General features: G+C 48.8%; 1 protein-coding gene across 2 annotated transcripts in view; it reads right to left on the bottom strand.

The window, feature by feature from the left end:
• Positions 1-19371, bottom strand: part of ELFN1 (extracellular leucine rich repeat and fibronectin type III domain containing 1) — a 103452-nt gene that overhangs the window by 61038 nt on the left and 23043 nt on the right. The window lies entirely within an intron of this gene.

The raw sequence follows: 19371 nt of genomic DNA, 5'->3' as shown, positions 1-19371 counted from the left end.
GCTCAGAATCAAGTTTTGAGGCAGTAAAAAAGAGGGGTTCAGAGCAGTTTAACAGCAAACAGCCTCAGGTGGATGAACAACAACCCTCTGAGAACCTCAGCTATGGAGAAGGTGTAAGAAAAGGGCAATCCCTAAGGAAAGAAGAAGACAACAATGTAGTCCTTCAGAGGAATTAGAAAAATGGTTGCTGAGATAAAAGTACGTTCCAGATAAGAAACTGACATATGTAAATGTGACAAATTGCTCGAAGTACTCAAAATGTCTAAAAAATACAGGACTTGAAAAGGTGCACTTCTGGAAATCCAGGGCATTTCCATTCTGGAAAGCCAAAGCATCCTTGGCTGCACAAAGAAAATGAAAGGAAGCAGCAACACTGACTGGTCCCTTTGGCATCTGGGCTAAAGCAACCCAAGAGGAAGACAGAGAGAGTTGGATACAGTCCCCAAACTCCTTTCATATGGGAATCCAGACTCCCAGGAACAAAGCCTGGCAATGGACCTTCCCTGCCAAGAGCAGCCCATTGCCAGCCCAGGTGCTCACAGGCACTCTCACTGCCTTTGGCAGCAGGGATGTCCAAAGAAGAGGATCAATTCTCTCTCCACCCCACAATTTCCACACCGCTGACAACTCAGAAAACAATTCAAGAGGGAATTCAAAGGATCTGTTGAAATTTCAACGAGGAAATCTGAGTGAGTGAGCATATGTAAATAGAAAGAATGAGTAGCACATAATTACATCAAATTGTTACTTAGCAAGGGAAGTAAATAACCCAAAATATGCAGAGCAAAAAATGGCAATGAATTAGAACTAATTACTTAAGGCTAATTAAAATAAGAATGGCTTGAATTGAAATATGTTAATAGCATTGAACCTACCTTCTACCAGGGAATTTCAATAAAAGTGATAATGTCACTTCAACCTTCACCTGACAGGGGGAGGAAAGTTGGGATTTGGAGCTCATGGCTGCTTGGGGGTACTGACCACAGCAAAGTATTATTTATGATGGAATGGCCTGGATTTTTCTGGCAGGTGCAGGTCTCCTGGTCATGGGTAGAAAGAGTTTTTCTGGGATAATGGATGTGAAGTGGAGAAAATACTGTGACAGGCAGAAGTTAAATCCCTCGAAGACTAATAGATCCTGAGGTACCTCTCCATGCTGGGAAATGCTATGGTCAAAGAGAGAAAAAGAGAAAGGCATGGAGATAATGAGATCACAAAGAAGGAGAGAGAAAGAGGGAACAAGAGAGACTGAGGGAGTGAGGAATGAAATAGATAGGGAAAGCTTAGAGCCATGACAAATCATCACCAGCTTCAATTACACGAGCCTGCTGGGCTATGAAATCTGCCAAAGGTCACTGCATTCCTGCCTTTGCAACTAAAAACCAAATGGCTTTGCTGGTTCCACCCCATGGCACAACTGTCTGGTGGGAGTGCCCAGGGACCAGCAGCCTTGCTGATGGGCACTAACAAGCTGGTCCAGAGAGCACAGACAGCCCCAGTTAGGAGACAAATGTGTCAGAGCCATGAACCAACTCCCAGCACTCTGCCAGCACACCAAAGTGCTCCTGTGCCAGCAACTCAAGCCCTGCCAAAGAGCAGGGGGAAACCTGAAGCAGCAGCAAAGCCTGGTTCAGCATTTTCTTGCCATGCCACAGAGCCCAGGTTGTGCTCCTCCACCACTCTGGGCAGGCTTATGCCCCAACACACCCTCAGCCACAGCCACTGATCCCAGCAGACTTGGATCCTGGGGCTCACCCCTTGGTGCTGAGCTGGGCACAAAGCTCACCCTGCTCCTCCAGGAGCCGAGCTCTTAGTTGTGTTTACTGCCTCATTCTTTCCAGTCCCTCTGGTTCACACTGGAAAATTCTTACCCCTCTCACAGCCCTGGGATTCCCATAAAAACCACGAGCTCCTCATCCCAGTACTCTGCATGAACAGGGGTCACAGACAGGACGGAGGGTGGGATATGGCAGCAGTGCAGCCTTTCCACTTTCACTCCATCTCCCGGGCTGGCTTTTGAGCCAACTGAAGGAAAAGCTGGTGCCAGGCTTGCTGCCAGCTGATGAATCCAACTGGATTCATCTTGGATCTGTGCATCTGAGAAAGCTCTAAAGCCAGAGCACGGCTGGGTTCTGCCCAGCAGGTATGGGATGCTGTGAAATATCAGAGAGGTGCTGCAGCTCCAGAGGAGGGCTCTGTCCATGACAGCCTTCCCAGCACGGACCAGCTGCTGAGCCTGGACTGCAAAGCCAGTCAGGAGCAAGAGTACAGAGTGACTGAGGCAATGGTCACAAGCCCTGGACTGATTGCCTGAACCACAGGCTGTGACCAATGATGAGCATCTCCTCAGAGCTCCATCTGTACGGAATGCCAGCCAGGACGGGTGACAGTGGGGCACACCCTTGGAAATGTCACTCTACTGACTACCAGGGCTCTACCTGGAGCATGCTGGTGGCTGTAACGTTGTTTCTATTTCTCCAGTCTCCTTCAGGAGGAGAAAACCGGAGTTCAGACTTGCTGCTCCTCCTGTGCATGGAGGAACTGTGGCAGGCCAGGAACAGGCTCCTGTGAGCCTGCTGCCAAAATCCTGACATCGCTGTCACTGACCCTCTGCCTTCCAGGGAGGGAAGCCCTGGTGAGGATGCTGCCTCGGCAGACACAAGCTGAAAGAGATTTCCCCGTTGTTTCTCTGCTCGGTGTAATGAATCCTGCCTCCCACTCAGATCTGCTAAGTAAGAGGAGTTACTGTGAGTAATCCCCACTTCGACGTCTTCAGCTGTAATCGCAGAGAAATCACATTAGCTTTTTTTTCTAGGACAAGGAGAAATTCATCAAATTGCAATCCAGGGAGAGCACACACAAGAGAGAGAGAAAGCCAGCAACACACACATACCCTGCAAAAAAATCCCAAAGTTGACATTTACATTTCAAACACTTATAACAGCTAAACAAATAACAGTAATTATACTATTTGCATACTTTGTTAAATAATTGTTTGTTAGGTAAAGGCAGCCTGCGTATGTCTGTGTGTGTCTGTGTGTGTGTGTGTGTGTGTGTGTGTGTGTGCAAAGAGCAGATGCCTGAAACCCTGGGAAGCAGAACAGCTGCTGTTTCCCTTCCCAGGTGACCTGTTTGCTTTACAAAATGGTGACAAGTGGCCCAAAGCACTGGCTGGGAGGGTTGGATGTGCTGATATATGGGGTACAGAGGCATGGGGCAGGAGGCCCTTGGGTGAGGAGGACAAGGACCATGAGCTGTAATCCTGCTGCTCAGCACCCACATCACCCTCCTGGGCACAGGGACAAGCTGAGTGCTCCAGACATGAGCACCAGCACTTGATGAGGCGAAGCTCCAAAGCCCTGAGCATGAATTGAGGATTGCAGAAACACTGCCAAGAAGGAGAGCTGTGGAAGAAAGCAGGGGAAGGCACAAAAGCTGGACAGAGGGAGGCTTTCCACCTTGCAGTAGGAGATGCTGAATACCCCTCTGACGATGACGCCCGACTCAGAGCCCACAAACCATTCCTGGCTGGCAATTTCCCTCTGCTCCTGCAAAAGCATCTCAGCTTTCATCCCTTTCTGCTCAGCTCCTCAGGCAGACAGCTAATTCAAGGGTTTTCCTTTCATTTCTAGTACAGAAAACCCAGTAAATGCCTTTTAGTCTGCAGAGTTTCCCCATGATTGGCTCTGTCTATCCGCTCACCACTCCTATCCTGTTTGTTTTTTCTTTTTTTTAATAGACTTGAATGATGCAAACTGGTGGAGAGAGGAGAAGCCTTCTGCTTCTCCTCACATGGTCAGAAAAGGTGGAGCTGAGCCAGAGCCACTGCATCTTTTCACACCTGGATGGAACCAGGTCAGGCAGCTAATGCATTTCTCAGGCTCAGTGGCTACTTGTTGGAGACACACAAATGCTGCTCGGCTGCTTGAGTGCTGGAGGCTGGGAGAAAAAAAATCCAGCAAGAGACATATGTGTCAGAAGGCTGAGAGGGATGTGGTGCCAGGAAAGAGAAAAGTGATGCACACACAGAGAGCTCAGCTCTGTGCAACAGGAAGAGATGCAGATTGAATAAAAGGCTCCACGACTTTGAGACTGCCCCTCACAGCATCAGTAAAGAGTTTTTTTTAAAGAGGGTTCATTAAGCATAAGAGCGAGTGCTCGTGCCCTGTTCATGGGTGAAATCCCAGCTCCAGAGGTTAAAACTGTCCCTGAGTCTGGCAGCAAACCCCTGCTCACCCTGACCCCCCCACCCAGACAGTTTGTCCCCCCAAGCAACAGTAGGAAATCACAGTCCCAAGGAGGAGCCCAAGCATTCACTGGCTCTGATCTGTGCAGCTCAGATTTTTAAGTGTACAACTAAGGGCATCCCATGGGGCTGAGGAAGAGAAATGCTCCAAAATAACCATTCTCCCCTCAGAACATTTTCACTGGAAACGTTTATATTTACCCTTCAGGAAAAAAAAAAAAACCAAAACTTTTTCCTTATTTTTTTCTTTAAGTTGAAAGAACATTTTCCAGTTCAACTCTTGTCCTTTCAAGTAGAAATGTTCAGTTTTCTTTAATGACTCCTTTCTCCCCCACTACTCTGCTTTTTACTTAGAGTTTAAAAAAAACCCGAGATGACGAAAGGAAAACTAACAAAACCAGAATGAAATTTTTTACATGAGTATCAAATAACTTGGAAAAAAATTTTAAGCTTTATGAGTGATTTTGAAGGATGCAAGAGCTTTCAGCAAACTTTTTTATGTAGGTCAAAAAAACTTCTTCCCAGGATTAAAAAAAAACCCTAAACAAAAGCCCTTAATGTGAGTGAAACAATGTGGACCAGCTCTATATAAAAGCTTTGTCACAACTGTCTGTGCAAAAAAATCATAGAATTATAAAATCATAGAAGAGTTTGGGTTGGAAGGGACCTTTAAAGGTCACCAAGTCCAAACCCCCTGTCACAGCCAGGGACACCTTTTACTATCAGGTTGCTCAACTCCCCATCCAACCTAGCTTTGAACACTTCCAACAATGGGGCAGCCACAGTTTCTCTGGGTAGCCTGTTCCAATGTTTCACCACCTTCATTCTAAACAACTTCCCTTTATCTAATCCAAATTGACCCTCTTTTTATTTAAAAACATCACCCCTTGTCCTACCACTACTGGCCCTGCTAAAAGGTTTGTTTGTTTTGTCACAGTGCACAGCACAGGGTCCATGTGTCAGCCAGGGCAGAGCAAGGAGCCTTGGAAGTATACATGGTTTGGGACAAAACAGCAAAAAATCAGAGAGAAAAGAAGTGTGATTCCTGCCTCCCTTTAAATAATAATTAGAAAAAAAAATAGCTTATGGAACCGGACACAATTTCCTTCAAAAGATATTTAACACTTCATTTTGCTTCGTCCTCTTCTGAATACTTCTTAGAAAACACAAAGGCTTTAAACAAAAGGTCATTAAGAGATAAAGAATTGAAGCTCTTCTTGCAAGAATGAAAGGAGAAGGCATCTTGACATTTTTAACAGGTTTTTCCCCCCCTCTTTTCCAAACTGAAAATTAATCAACACAGATTTGATTTCACACACATAAGCCTGTTTTGTGGAAGTGGCATTTGCTGACAGAGAGCTGTTTTGACAAGAAAAGTCCAGCCAGAAGAGCACACAATATGCTGCACACCATTAGGGTACACGAGCTGCAAGGACACTGGTCTCCCAGGGTTCATAATAAATCCCATCCTTTTTCTGGGTCAAGAAACTCGTAGCTGTCTGGAGGTTATGCTAACACACCAGGGTTTAGGGACTGATGTTGAGATCTGAGGAATTCCTGTTGCCTGGAATAGAAACAATGAAATTGTTCCAAGGCACCATTTATTCCCAGGTGCCTGCATGCTGTCATTTCTGGGGAAGATGAACAATCTGAGAAGATCTAATGTCTTCAGAAATAATTCAGGAAGACAGAATTCATTCAGGTGCCCAGGTCAATAATGAATGGGACTCGTGTGAGTCACAGGAGGACAGAGGGGACCTGAGCAGCAGCTCTCCAAAACCAGGTGAGCTTGTGCAGCCATGCAAAGGGCACTGACAAAGGCTTTGAGCAGCTGGGACTGGAGGCTGTGATGTCTTGAGAGGCTGAACCTGGAACAGAGACTAGACAGAGCTAAAGAATAAAGTATTTATTAAAAGGCCTCAGTGGATACACCTTGGGCAGCACAAGAGCCCAGCCAGGGCTACACCCCAGATGGACCCAAAATGGTCACAAAATGGACAACCAGTCACGAGGTTTCACACTTTTATAAGTTTTGGTCCATTTCCATATTGGGGTTACTTGCCCAGTTACAGCTTTGGGTTATGAAGTCCCATCCTTCTTGTTTGCTCCCCTCAGCTCTTCATTGCTTATACTTTTGGTCCTGAAGCTAGTAACAGTTGTCCTTGGTCTCAAGCTGGAAAAGGATTGTTTTGTCTAACTTTGTGAAGAGACTTTACTAACACTTAATATGAAGCTCAGAGCTACACACCTAGGCAGCACAGAATCTGAGAAATATGGAAGTTAAAACCTAAGGCTCCAGCCACACGTGCTGCAGAGGGGCTGGGTGGGAGCAGTGAGGACCAAGGGCTGCAGTAGCCCTGGGGCTGGCAGGTACAGGCCAACAACAGGAGGCTGCTCTGCCACCATATTAAGGACCAACATAGTCTTGAGCCTTGTGCTACTCCAGCACCCCAGTTCCCCCCAGTAAACACCTGTTTTATCTTGCCTCCTTTCAGCTCTCAGTCAGTTCTAGTCTAAGGAATTAGACTAGACAGGAATTCTCTAACTGGGAACAAACAGGGAATGCTATGAACATGGAGTATTGCCCTTAGGTATTTGACAAAGAGCTGTGAGACACCCTGAATGTGCCACAGCCTCTACCTGCAATGAAGGGTCAGAGGAGGGATCAGGAAGGAACAGCATGGAAAAAAACACAGGATCATTGAGACTGGAAAAGACCACCATGACCACCAGTCCCTATCACAAAGAACTACCCACTTGCCCATGTGACACATTAAGCCTGGGTACCAGAACCAGTCCTGCTTCCCTGCAGCACTGCCCTGCATCCTGTCCTGGCTGGCAATCACTTCCCTGCTGGCATTCCACTGCTTTGGAATGCTGTGGGTCCCTATATCTATGTCAGGGAGCAGAGAAAATGGCAAGGGAAAAGCAAACAAAGTGAATGAGAAAAGCATAACAAACCCAGCAGAAAAGTCTTCCCACGCCACTCTGTGCTTTCAAGTAAATGAGGCTAATTAACTAATTGCCTAAATTATTAGGGCTATTTTTACCCTTGTATGAAGGCTTGGCGTTTTTGCCAATTTCTTAAGACTCAGCGCTGAACTCTCAACTTATCAGGAAATTAATGAAGCAAAGCCACTGGAGAGGGGACCCTCAGGGCAGAGCAGCTGCCAGGCCAGGGCTGGGTCGGGGCTCAGGTGGGCACCTCTGCAGCAGGGAGGGATCATGTGCAGCAAAACCATCCCCCGTGGGTGATGCTGTTTAACACAGAAGTTCAGAGATGTTTGCTAAAATCTCCCCTGCACCTGAGTCTGCCCCCAGTAAAGGGGGGCAGCTTCCCACTGCAGGTAAGATGATAGAGGCTGATTTGGAAGAAAGATTTCTCACCTGGGCGAGAGGAAGGGAAGACTGATGGCTGCATGGCAGCCCTGGCTCCATGGAAGCCCATCAGATCTCCTGGGCAGACCCAGAGTAACCGTGGACAACAGCACCACCCTCCACAAATAAAAGGGCTGATCCACCTGCTGTAACCTTGACTGACCACACTCACTGCCCCAAACATGCAGCCTCCAGCAGGAATCCAAGGTGGCAGGGGCTCCCTCCTTCTGCTTTGAGAAAATGCTGTTTTCGTGGGGTTTGAAAGAAGTCTAGATGTTTTCTGCTCTTCAGCTAAATGCCAGCGTCTGAGCTCCCTGGTGGCAATCTCAGTTAACTCCATTACAATCCCCCAGTCATTCTGGCTGAAGAGCTCGTCCCCTCAGGAGCCAGAAGAGTGATAGCTCTCCTTTTCTGTAACAGATCTCACCTATCAGCTCTAATGAGGTGACATTTCAAGCCTGGCTCTCCTCTCAGCACAAAGTACACAACAGTTTGGGGTGCCAAATCTATTCCAGGCATGCAGGTGACAGCCTGCTGTCCCTTGGATGCAGGAGGGAGCTCTCCTGCAAGTTATCTCCAAGATTATCTTCAATGCTGGACCAGCCATGGCTTGGTGTGGCTGAGTCCTGGAGACCTCCAAGGATGGAGATCTCACAGCCTTTTCTGGCCATCTGTTGTGGAGCTGTGCTACACTCTCAGTGCACATCTCCTTCCAAGATCCCAGCCTGAACCTTCCAAGCTGCCTGTGTGCCCTCTGCCCCCTGTGAGGCTGCCTGCTGCTCTTGGGAAGAGTTTGGCTCTGTCACCTCTGTAAGCTCTGTCCAAGCAGCTGTAGTTATTTCATGCTGCCTTTCCAACCTGGATCCTGCTGTCTGGATGCCCTGGAATGTTGGTCTGACAGTGCTGGTGAAGGGAACCAGCAGTTCACATCAAAGCAGATCAAGAAAGCCACAGACTTCTTGGGTCAGCTCCCGCCAGGCACTTGTGCCTCCCCAACAGGGCTCCTGGGCTCCTCTCAACTCTTTTGGTGAGGGTCAATAAGATGAGGAAGGAAGACCAGATGGCAACCAGTGCTCTGCTCAGCAATGCAAGAAGGGCATCTCACAACTCTGTTATCAAGGAAATATGACTCACCACAGGTTTTTTGTATCTGTCTTTCTACCTGCAGGCCCTCTCCCCAAACTCTGGTCACCCTGCTTGCTGAAAATCCCATTTTGGTTGGAGCTAGCCAGCTTTTGCTATTGAAAAATACCATGTTTGACTAGTCCAGAGTGGGACCTCTGTCAGATCAGGTTCTTTTATCTTATAAAAGATGAATACTTTCTCCTGTCTTGTCAGGGAAGCGCAGAGAGCCATTGTTCCAAAGTTTTGTAAATATAAAACGGAGATTATGGTCCCTGGGGTGACTTGGCAGGAAACTTCACCATTTTCAAGGGCCTTCCTGCATGTGAAATGGAAAGAGCAATGCTGCCCTGTAGCTCCCTGTTTGCAACGTACTTAGAAATTCTTGAATATCTGGCACAAGACATGCTGCATTATCTCCTACCTCATCTCCTGTGTATAAAGCTGGCAGCCTGGTCAGGGAATTATTCCAGATTTGTGCTGTCCAGAAAACAGCCTGACAGGAAGATTTGCAAGTCACATCTCCCTGCTCAGTGCCATCTCCTGCCCCATTGCTCAGGAACCCAGTAGAGATGATGAAATTTGGGCTCCTCACCCTGGGAGAGGGCTGGCAGTCCCGAAGCAGGAACTGGCAGGCAGTTCTCACTGCCTGCTGCCAGCTCCAAGGGCTGCTCGCTGCCTGTTCCCATCACTCTCAATGTTCCCACCAAGACACCACTACCTCAGCCACTACTGCAGAGAAACCAAATGCTGCCCTTTCCACCCACACTTAGGGACCAGCAGGGAAACTATATGACACTGGGGAGCCCAGGAGAGGTCAGTCCTACTGCAATATTTACAGTACAGGAGAGTACCCAGGTTTCTTCATTACCCCCAAGCCCACATAACAGTGGAGATGGAGAGGATGTCAGGACTCAGCTATTTCCCTACTGCCCTAGGGCAGGTCCTGCTGGAGGTGTTGGGGCAAAAGGAGTAAAAGCCTGGCTTCAATTTTCCAAGTGCCTCTTCCCAGCACATTTGCAAGTCAGATTAAATTTCCCAGGTTCGCCTTCTGCATATTTTATCCACTAACATATTTGCATAGATTTAAACACAATACAAAGCTGCAGACACCACCTAAAGAGGCTAGAGGGGAAAAGGGCAGGAGAAGCTTGTCCTTTTTCTTTAGGCTTATGGAAGATTCTGTTCTCAGAGGTTGGAGAAGGGGCATTGCCAGGCTGGAGCTGTGCCAGTCCCTCACCTGAGCAAGCACTGCTTGGAGATACAGGCCAGGAGCCATGGGAGACCTCAACAGGTGGGTTCAGGGCAGGGATTGGCACTGGTGGTGCTGGGACAGAGCATTCAGTAACCTCAACCCATGCCAGTAGCACCTGAGAGAGCAGGATGTCAGCTCAGAATTTGCTACATGGCATCTCTCCAGAAAGTGGAAAAATCCCTTGGATAATGGAAAGGTTTCATGGGAATGCCCCACTGGTGCATTCCCCAGGAGCTCTCTGCACAGGTACAGGTAAAGCACAGTTTAAACACAGACTGGACAAAGAGAAGCACCATGTTAGATGATTAAATCTCCCAGGTACCTGCAGGAGGTGGAGAATAGATCCTGCTCACCAGAGCTGTGAAACATATTCACATATTCACCTGTTGCAGGAACTAATCCCTTTTTTTTTCTTTCTTTACTAACAGAGAGTGTCAGAGCTGTGCACACAGAAATCCTGAAATCCTGTCTGAAATGAATCCCTGATAAAGAGGAAGCCAAGTTAAAAGGTGAGTTTTACTACCTGCCAAGGCTTTGGGTTTTTAAAGGGTCTCTTGTAGAATTACTGTATTAGCAAGCTATTAAAGGTATAGATATCAAACTGCTATGCACAGCAAGAAAAATCATGAAAATTTTGAGATGGGAAGGAAACACACAGAAAAAATGAGGCAGAAGAGGGGAAAAGGGGGAGAGAGGAGAAGCAGTGATGTGCAGAGGGGAGGGAGGCTGGTAAATGATGGAGGAGATAGTGGAAAGGGGTTGAAGAAGAGAGCAATGAACAGTAGAGTTGGAAGAATAGAGGAAGATAAAAAGAGGAGGAGAAAGGAAAAAAGAGATAAATGAGGGCAAAGACCAACTCATCATTTTGCAATTCCACCCCGGTGGAGAGGAAAATTGATGTCTGGAGCTTTTTTATGGCCAACCTCCTGGGCATGGGACAAAAGACAAGTTATTACCCAACCCCAGGTCAGGTCTGTAGCCTGCCAGCTGCCTAGACACATTCAGAGAGCCCAGGAGAGCTGTAAATCAAGGGGGCCAAAGAGATCAAGGGAGGCTGGGGCCAGGCACAGCAGTGAGCTCAGCAGAGCAGTACAACCACAGGAGAGGAGCGAGCCCAGGAGCAGCACGGGCAGACGAGGAGTGCCCAGATCAGAGGGCTTTGCTCATCTCTCCTTCACGCCATTCCTAAGGACAGCGCTCCCCCAGAGATGCAAGTCCCCCTGCATTTCCTCCTGATTTCTCTTCCTATTGATTTCCAAGCCCTGAATACCATTTATTTTTGCTTGCTTGATTCATTCATTCATTGAATAAAGGCTTCATCACTATTATTATTATTATCCCCGTCATTGGGCTCCTCATCACACATTATATTATTTGCATTGCAGAGCTGGAAGATTTCAGGTTGAGGCAGGAAATTTGTGTGAGTTGTTATTACTGCAATCAGATGAAGTGAGAATTGGATCGGCAGAGGCTGCCAGAGCACAGCTCTCCCAGCAGGACACCGAGGCTCTGCCCAATCAGGGAAAGCTGCTAACTCAATCTGCAGGTCCCACCAGCAATTTTGGACTTGCCTTTGGTGTCCCACCTCTCCCTCCCATCCCACTTCCCTGCCCCACCAGCTGCCAGCAGAGAACGGGGAAACGCACCAGTACAGGAGGGCGAGGAATCAGAAAGGACTTGGCGAGATTGCACATTTTCTGCCTTGCTGATGGTATTTATTAGACAACAGAAAATAGCTATTTTACCATCTGCCTTGTAAAAAAAGAAAATCCTCATTAAATTAATGGAATGTGCAGCTGCTGAACAGAGTGTTCCTCCTGCAGCCGCCTCCCCATTAGCCCAGCACTTGCTGGAGCAGGGAATCAGGCTGCCAAAAAGGAGCTGTGGCTAACTCTGGCTGGTGTGGTGGGAGAGGATGGACAGACAGACAGCCCCCTGCTCCTCCCAGCCCCGAGGTCATGCCAGGGGACCGACAAACGCCCTGCTGCTGCAGACAAGGTGTAAGCACTGCCTTGCTGATTGTGTTATGGAGCAGAGGGCACATCCCCCTCCCTGCACACACCCCTGCTGGGCCTCAGCCTGTGAAGGGAGCCAGAGGGGTCAGCTCAGCAGGCTGAAATGCCTCCTTTTGCCCAAGCACAGCATGATCCAAACTCCAGCTTGAGGAGGTCAGTGTTGCTCAATGTCTTTTGTTGAGAAAGGCAGGGTTTGCAGGTGAGGTCCCAATTTCCTGGCCTCTGCCACCTCAGCATGACCTAGTCCATCCATCCCAATCATCCATCTCTCCATCTGAGTTCCACCGAGCTGATGTTTGCCCTGAGGTGTTCAGCTGGAATTGCCAAACCAAAGAAGTCCCAAGCCTGGCTGACTGCAGAGCCCAGAGGAGTTCCTACACATAAGCCTTTGTTTTGGCTGAGGGGAGACCAAAAATAATGAGCCCAATCCTCTCCCAATCCCAGCAAGACAGGTGCACCATAAGCCCAAGGTCCCAAATTATTTTAATGATGCTGACAGAGAGAGAACAGCAGCCAGTCTTACTCATTCTTTTCTACTGAACAGCACTGAAGGGGTTTATGAGAACCTTTTCTTCTGATACTTGGTGGAGCCTGGGCAGTATTTGATGGTGAAGTGATGTCCAAAATCCCATATTACATGGGGTTTTGGGGAGCAGATCCACCAGTTTGCATTGCCAAATTCTCCAGGAGGTACCAGATACCAAAACATGCTGCCTTGGCTCACTGCCTCACCACTTCATCACAAGCAGCTCCTGGAGAGTTTTATCTACAACTGCTTTGGGCCCAGCAGTTCTTCTCCTAAGGAAATAAAGTCCTTTGTTAGTTGCCTCAGCACTGCTGATGTTTCAGGATCGCTGCAGTATAATCCACATTTAATCCTCAATTGTGTTTTCTGCAGCAAACCCCTCTGCTAATGCCGGGGAGCTCCCAGAGCCTGCACTGCTCCTCTGAAGCTGCAATCCCTTCCCTGCTGCCCTCTCCTCCTCTTTCTAGGAGGCTTTTCTATGTAGATGTTTCACCTAGGTGAGTTTTTACCTGTCCTTCACAGGGCATTTTTTCTCTTAACTTGCTCCTTCAGCATTTATGAAGCAGCTGGGGGAAAGCTGACCTTGGGAGAGAGGCTGCTCCCATTGTGTCTGTGGTGGGAGCAGGAGATGGGCCCCTGGATTTCAGCAAGCAAAGGGAAGTTACAGGACAACAGCATGTTGAATCACCTCACGCCAAAATAAATCCTGACATAATAAGCCCTAATGCTGCCAAAGAAACTATTACAGTCAGTTACAGAAATAATCCACATTGAAAATCGGTGCAAATACCTCTCCCCAGTGAAATGACATGGCTCTAGAGGATCAGTTCCAGTCAAAGATGATCGTTTCATGTTTACCCAACAGATGAGGGCAGCTCCAAAAGTCAAATGTTCGTTGCCAAGAAAGCTCTGCCTAAGTGAGATTTTGCCACCTCTCATCAAAGAGTTGCTTTTAAAAGCGATGAGCAAGTACAAAAGGGAAGACCATGAAAGGCAGAGATCAAATCGAAGTCCAGAAGGCTGCTCTGACTCTCTTTTACACCACTGCCTTCATTCCTATCAATCCAATCAATTTGCAGCAGCAAGGGCAGAACAAACACCAACGTGATTGCTTCTTTAGCAGAAATTTTCGGGTTTTCAGAGGGTAATGGCAAAATTTCTCCTAGCCTTTGCCTGTGTTGCTGCTGGTCTCAGGGATTTTAAGGTAGAACCCTGTCTGCAAGTTGCTGATTTTATCTACAGCATCAGTTGGTTGTGTTTTCAGGGCTGTAGGTGTCTTGGCACGTGTGGGTCTGGCCAGTGGTGTGTACATGCTGCCTTGGGCGGTTGTGGCAGTGCTACTCTCTCAGAGGAACCTGTGACACAGGACCACGAAGCTGCTGAGCTTCCTGCTGGAGAGGCTCACAGGTTGGTTTAGAAAGCAGGCTAGCCAGAAAGACATGGCAGAGTAGCAAAAAAAAAAACAGGGGCTGTCATTTCTTCCTTGGAAAAACATTTGCTTTCTTAGGAAAAAAAAATAAAACTAATTTCATGCAAACAAACAAACAAACAAACACCCCCAAGTTCCATTAATTAAACCTTGAAGCCTGTCACAGGGAATTTTGATAAAAACGTTGACATTTTGCAAAGTTGCCCTTGGACAAATCATGAGCACTGAAAGCTCTGAGACAGGGAGACTGTGGGAAGTGATTCTGCGCATGCCAGAGCGTTTGGGAAGGATATTCATCTTCCTGCGCTCAGGTGTGTTGGTAATTCCGTGATGTTTCTCATGTGTTCGTCCTTCCCATATCCACGTGCAATCTGCATTGCATGGGGGCTGTGGCAGGACTGTGAGAAGGCCAAGAGAAGGTCGTGTGGTTGCACAGAGGGAAAATGCAGCGTGCCCCTGGCAGGCTGCGCACGCACGGCTCTGCGGGCTCCAGGTGCCGTTTGGAAATGCGGGACTTTGTGCCTGTGTCTCTCCTGCTGCTGGCACAGACGTGGAGCTGCATCACTTCACAGAGCCCAGCACGCATTTTTACAGCGGCCCAGGGTCAGGGATGCTGGCTGGAGCAGCCAGAGGTGAAGCAGAGCTCCGAGATTTTGGGTTACTCATTTGTTCCGCGGGAATTCGTGGAGCCGCAGGTTGACGCAGCGCCCGCAGGTCTCCAGGACACCTCCAGTGCTCAGGGCCTCACACAGCAGGATGCTTCCACCTCGTGAGTCAGAAATGCTGGTGCTGAGGCTCTCGCCTGCTTAGGAACATTCTGATCCATCACCCCTGGCTCAGGTCTCAGCTGCAGACAGCAGCCCTCCTCATGCACACACGGACCCATGGCCACCTCAGTCATCCATGGAGGAAAACCAGAAGAGACAGACAGGAAGGAAGGACCTCACTCTCCAGGTCTGCCCTGGGGCTGATCTGCAAGTGAGGAGTCGCTGCTTTTGAACACCACAAGTCTCATCTCAGCATCATTTCCCCGGCTTCTCCCCGTGCCTATGGGAGCACTCAGTTCACACTAAGAGATCTGAGCGTCCCCGGATGATTAAAGGAAGCGCTGCCTTTTAAATCGCTCTGATTGGGGTTGACGGCTGTGTGGAATTGGACACTTGGCTCTAATGATGTGTGAAAATCTCCCTGCTGTGACCCGTCGTTCCAGCTGTGGAAAATAAGGAGAAAGGCGGAGGAGGGGCATAAAAAAACCTTCAGTGGGAGTCCCAGATCAGACAGAGGTTTGTCAAGCAGGACAGTCCCTCTGGGGCTCTGCTCAGTGCCTGTATGAGGCTGAGAGGTGGCCCTGCTTCACAGAACTGATGGGGATGTGTGTAAATGTGGCACCAGTGGCAGCAGATGAATTGGGCTCCTGATCTAGTGCAGGTCAGCATGACCAAAGCATCTGAGCCACTCTGGTAGCTCACTCCCGGGCAAGGAATGCCTGCCAGTTTCATGGGTGGGCTCCATCCTGGCTCTGGCTGGTCCCACCAATATTCCCATAGTGGCATTGGAGGTGCAGCTGGTGTGTGCAGGCTGCCATGGCACTGCCGTGCTGCTGGAGCATTGCTCCGGGCTGGGACTCCTCTGGGTGAGCCTGTGGTGAGCTGGATCCAGCCCCAGGGCCAGGCAGGCATGACCAGCCTGCAGCACAGCACGGTGGCTTCAGTCGGGTCCCACAAGCATGGTAAGAATCGTCTGAGCAAGCAAACCACGCTGTCCCTGACACACAGGGGACACCAGCTGACACCTCCTGGGCTTAGTCTCCATCACTGCTGCTGCCAAGGGACCAGCCAGCAGATCTCTGCACCAAGGCAACGTCAGCCCAGCCCATTCAATGGCTTCTGTCCCCACTGCCTTCCCCCGTTATTAAATCCCTGATGACACCTGAATTCAAAGCAAATCTGGCCATACACAGTCTCTCCAGAAAAATTGGCTTCATAGAGGCCTTCCTTGCTGAGATTCGCTGTTCTGTGGCAGAGGGGAATGTCCAACCGGACCCTGAAACAAAGGATGAGTTTCCTCAGGCTCAGATGGGGCTAAACAGAGGCACGGGGGGGAGGCCGGGCACCGGCCGGAGGTGTCCTGCAGCGAGTGACCCTCAATGTGACATTGATGGCTCTTAATTCCTAAGCCTGCTTTGGAAGGATTTCAGTAGATCCAATTTAATCACTGCAGCCTCTTCATCTCCCCTGTCTCAGCTCAGGGTAATGTTATGCATTCTCCTCCACCGCTTTTCTCCAAGAACTGGCCACCCTCCTCTCCCTCTGGGGAACTCCAGCGTGAGGCCACCAAGCCCTTCACCTGCTGCACGGTGTGAGGCTGCCAAAGCCACAGCAGCCCTCGGCCTGTTTACTACCACACAGCTCAAACAGCATTTGCTTAATTCCCTGTGTCTGTGGGAGGACTCGTTGTCGTGCTAACGAGGGGCACAGCTCCCTGCAGGTGCACCCACCACCTCCCCACAGTTGGGCTGCGCCGTGCATAGCATTAAACATTTAAGCGCTTGTCAAAATGTTGTAACTAGTTTTTTGTCTTGTTCCATTAGCTCCATTTCCAAAGGCCACCACCGGAACTACTGAACATTTATTTCTATTGAATCCAGCTTAGAAGTTATGATCTGAGGAAGCAGGAGACAGGACAGTATGTTCTGCGGCACCGGCTTTTCCCCACCACCGCTCAGCTGAGACACGTTGGCCTTTGAAATATCATTTTTATTCCTACCTTAGAAAAGCTAAAATAAAGAGATTGACTCTTCCATCTGCTTGATTTGCTTCTGCTGTTTAAATAAGGTACATAAATACCAGTCAGGTGGCTGCCCTGTGTAAGTTTTGGGGCTGAGTGTTTGTGGTGCCAGCCGTGGGAGCTGGATTTCCTCCCCAGGTGCAAAATAAAGTGTGGTCATTATATGATTTTCCTGTTGCCAGAGAGGCACACACATGAATCTTCCTCCCTCACTGCCTGTGCATGAACAATGTTTTATTACGCAAATACTAGGAGTATTAGACAAAAAGCACAGAAGAAAACCAGTGGAGCCAGCAGTTTAGAGGGGCTGTGGGGATCAGTGGTCCCCAGGTTTGCTTTATGTTCGCTTTATCAGCAAGAAGTACAGAGCAAGAGGGAGTTGCATGGGGCTGGGGACACCTGCAGTCCCCAGGGACACTGGGGAGAAGCCCAACACATCAGCCCTTGGCCACGGAATCCTGCACCAAGGTCACTGCAGGGCTCAGCTCCCCCTAAGCAAACCCCAAGTTTGCATGAGGGAGCTGGGCTTGCTGCAGGACAAGGGGACAGGACTGCTGCTGGCAGCCCTGCAGTCAATAGCCTCCCTTCCTTCAGGGTAAAAAAAGGGAAATCTAAAGCCTTCTTAAAGACTTCCCTGCGTTTAAGTTCCTTGCTATTTAAAGACATGTGAGAGCCCAAGAGTTCCAGCCTGGCTGCCTGCGCCTGGATGCTTTGCAAAGTTGTAATCCCCACTAGTGACATCACAGGCTGTTGCCATGGGGATGTCACAAACTCAGAGCTGTGACTTCATCACAGCAGAGATCGGGAGCAAGGGAGGCAGTGCTTCCCAGTGCCTCTGGTAATTAGCAAACTGGCATGGAAAATGAGGATGAAACACACAGGACAGGGACATAAAACCATTTAGCAAGTATCGTCTATTGGAAGCATTCCCTCATGAGAAAGCGCCTCCTTAATGTATCCTGAGCTCTTAAATAACCCGCAAAAGGCAGGGAATAAAATAGAAATTATAGTGATTTGTTTTATTGGGCATTTCATTGAGTAATTAAGAGGATAATTATGAGAAGGAACATTAAAAGGCGTTACTCTCAGCCTTCATCCTGCTTTAGAGGAGCATCCTCATATTGAATGTGCAGCATCATCCGACATTGTCCTGTGCCAAGGCGGGTTTCCCTGCAGGGAGGAAGGCATGCGTGGATGTGGGAAGGGGTGAAAAACATCTCCCCCGTGGCCTGACAGGATGCCAGAGTTCTCCCAAGAAATGCAGGGTGGGAACAGTAGGTTGCAGGGAGCAAACCCCACCTTCATGGTGTCTCCTGGCACATGGCGTCAGGCCCTTGTGCATCGTGTGTCATGCAGGGAGAGGCTAAAGAAAAAACTGGGGAGAGATCAGTGTGGTGCAAAGTACTGATGGAGCACCACAGCCAAGGCAGAAGTGGCAAAAAGCTGGAAATCCAGTTGAAAATTCAGCACAAAGGTGATCCTGCACCATGAGGGCAGCTCTCACCCGCCCCCTCTTGTGTCTCCTCACCTTTGGAAAACACATACAGAACTACTTATTTAACTAATCCACATCCAGACAGCACCCAGCACCATTCAGCAGACACAACTCAATCTAAGCTGCCTCTCTAAGACTGCCAGTATTTCCCACAGATGAGGAAGCCTTGGTGCTGGCCAGCACATCCATGAAACACATCAGTGAAACAAAGACTAGGCAAGTCCCCAAATCTGCAGCTCCTTTCTGACCCCAGCACATCTCGCTCCACCCCATTAACCCACTGGCACAGATACACTCCAACAGAAATGTCAGGACATCAGGTCCCACCACAGGCTTCCTCTGGAGCCCATGTCACATGCTGGGGACCCCAGTGCTCACAGTAGTGCCACCTTCCTAGAGGCCCCAGGTGAAAACCAGCCCTAGTGACAGCAATTTGTCCACTTCAAGTCCCAAGAGATCACTGCAGGGAGCAAATGTTGCGATAAGGGAAATGCAAACAGGAGCGATGGACACGATGAAGAGCAAGATCTTTACCAGAAACAACTCCCAGTGGACAGGCATCTATAAACACGGAGATGACAGATGAGATAATTCCCACTATTTCCTCAAACCACTTGCACAGGTGGCAAAACAAGCAAGCAACCACCTAGATAAATGAGAAACCCCAACCTGCAACATCACAGTGCTGACCAGTTGCCAAGAGTTAAGTAGCCCTTAGGTCCTTGTTTGCTACAAAACATACATTTAGGGAAGCATGCTGGAGAAGGCTGGCATGTTTTAAATTGGCCTCAGTTTTCCTCCCTAGGGAGAAAACCCCTTTTTTCTCCCTAGGGAGATGGAAGTGACAGCTATAATCCAGTTGCTATGCTGGATTTCAGGATCAGTGGCTTGTCCGTGTCGAGCCCAAAGCATCAGACAACTGTCAGAAAAATCCACATTCAGAAAGTCACCAACCCTCCCTTTTCTTGTCCTGGGAACCACAACTCCCCTCCATACTCCCCTACTCAAGGGGAGCAATTCCCATCTTCTTCAAAAGAGAGTAAAACCAGCTTTTTGGCTTCTGGCTTGCCCTTCCAGGCACAAGAACAGCTTTCTGGGAGACTAGAGTGCTCAGCACA

This window comes from Vidua chalybeata, chromosome 16 (assembly GCF_026979565.1).
Source record: "Vidua chalybeata isolate OUT-0048 chromosome 16, bVidCha1 merged haplotype, whole genome shotgun sequence".
NCBI lineage: Eukaryota > Metazoa > Chordata > Aves > Passeriformes > Viduidae > Vidua > Vidua chalybeata.
Note: the sequence above shows the minus strand (reverse complement) of the source record. Positions and strands in the feature narration are given on the sequence as shown.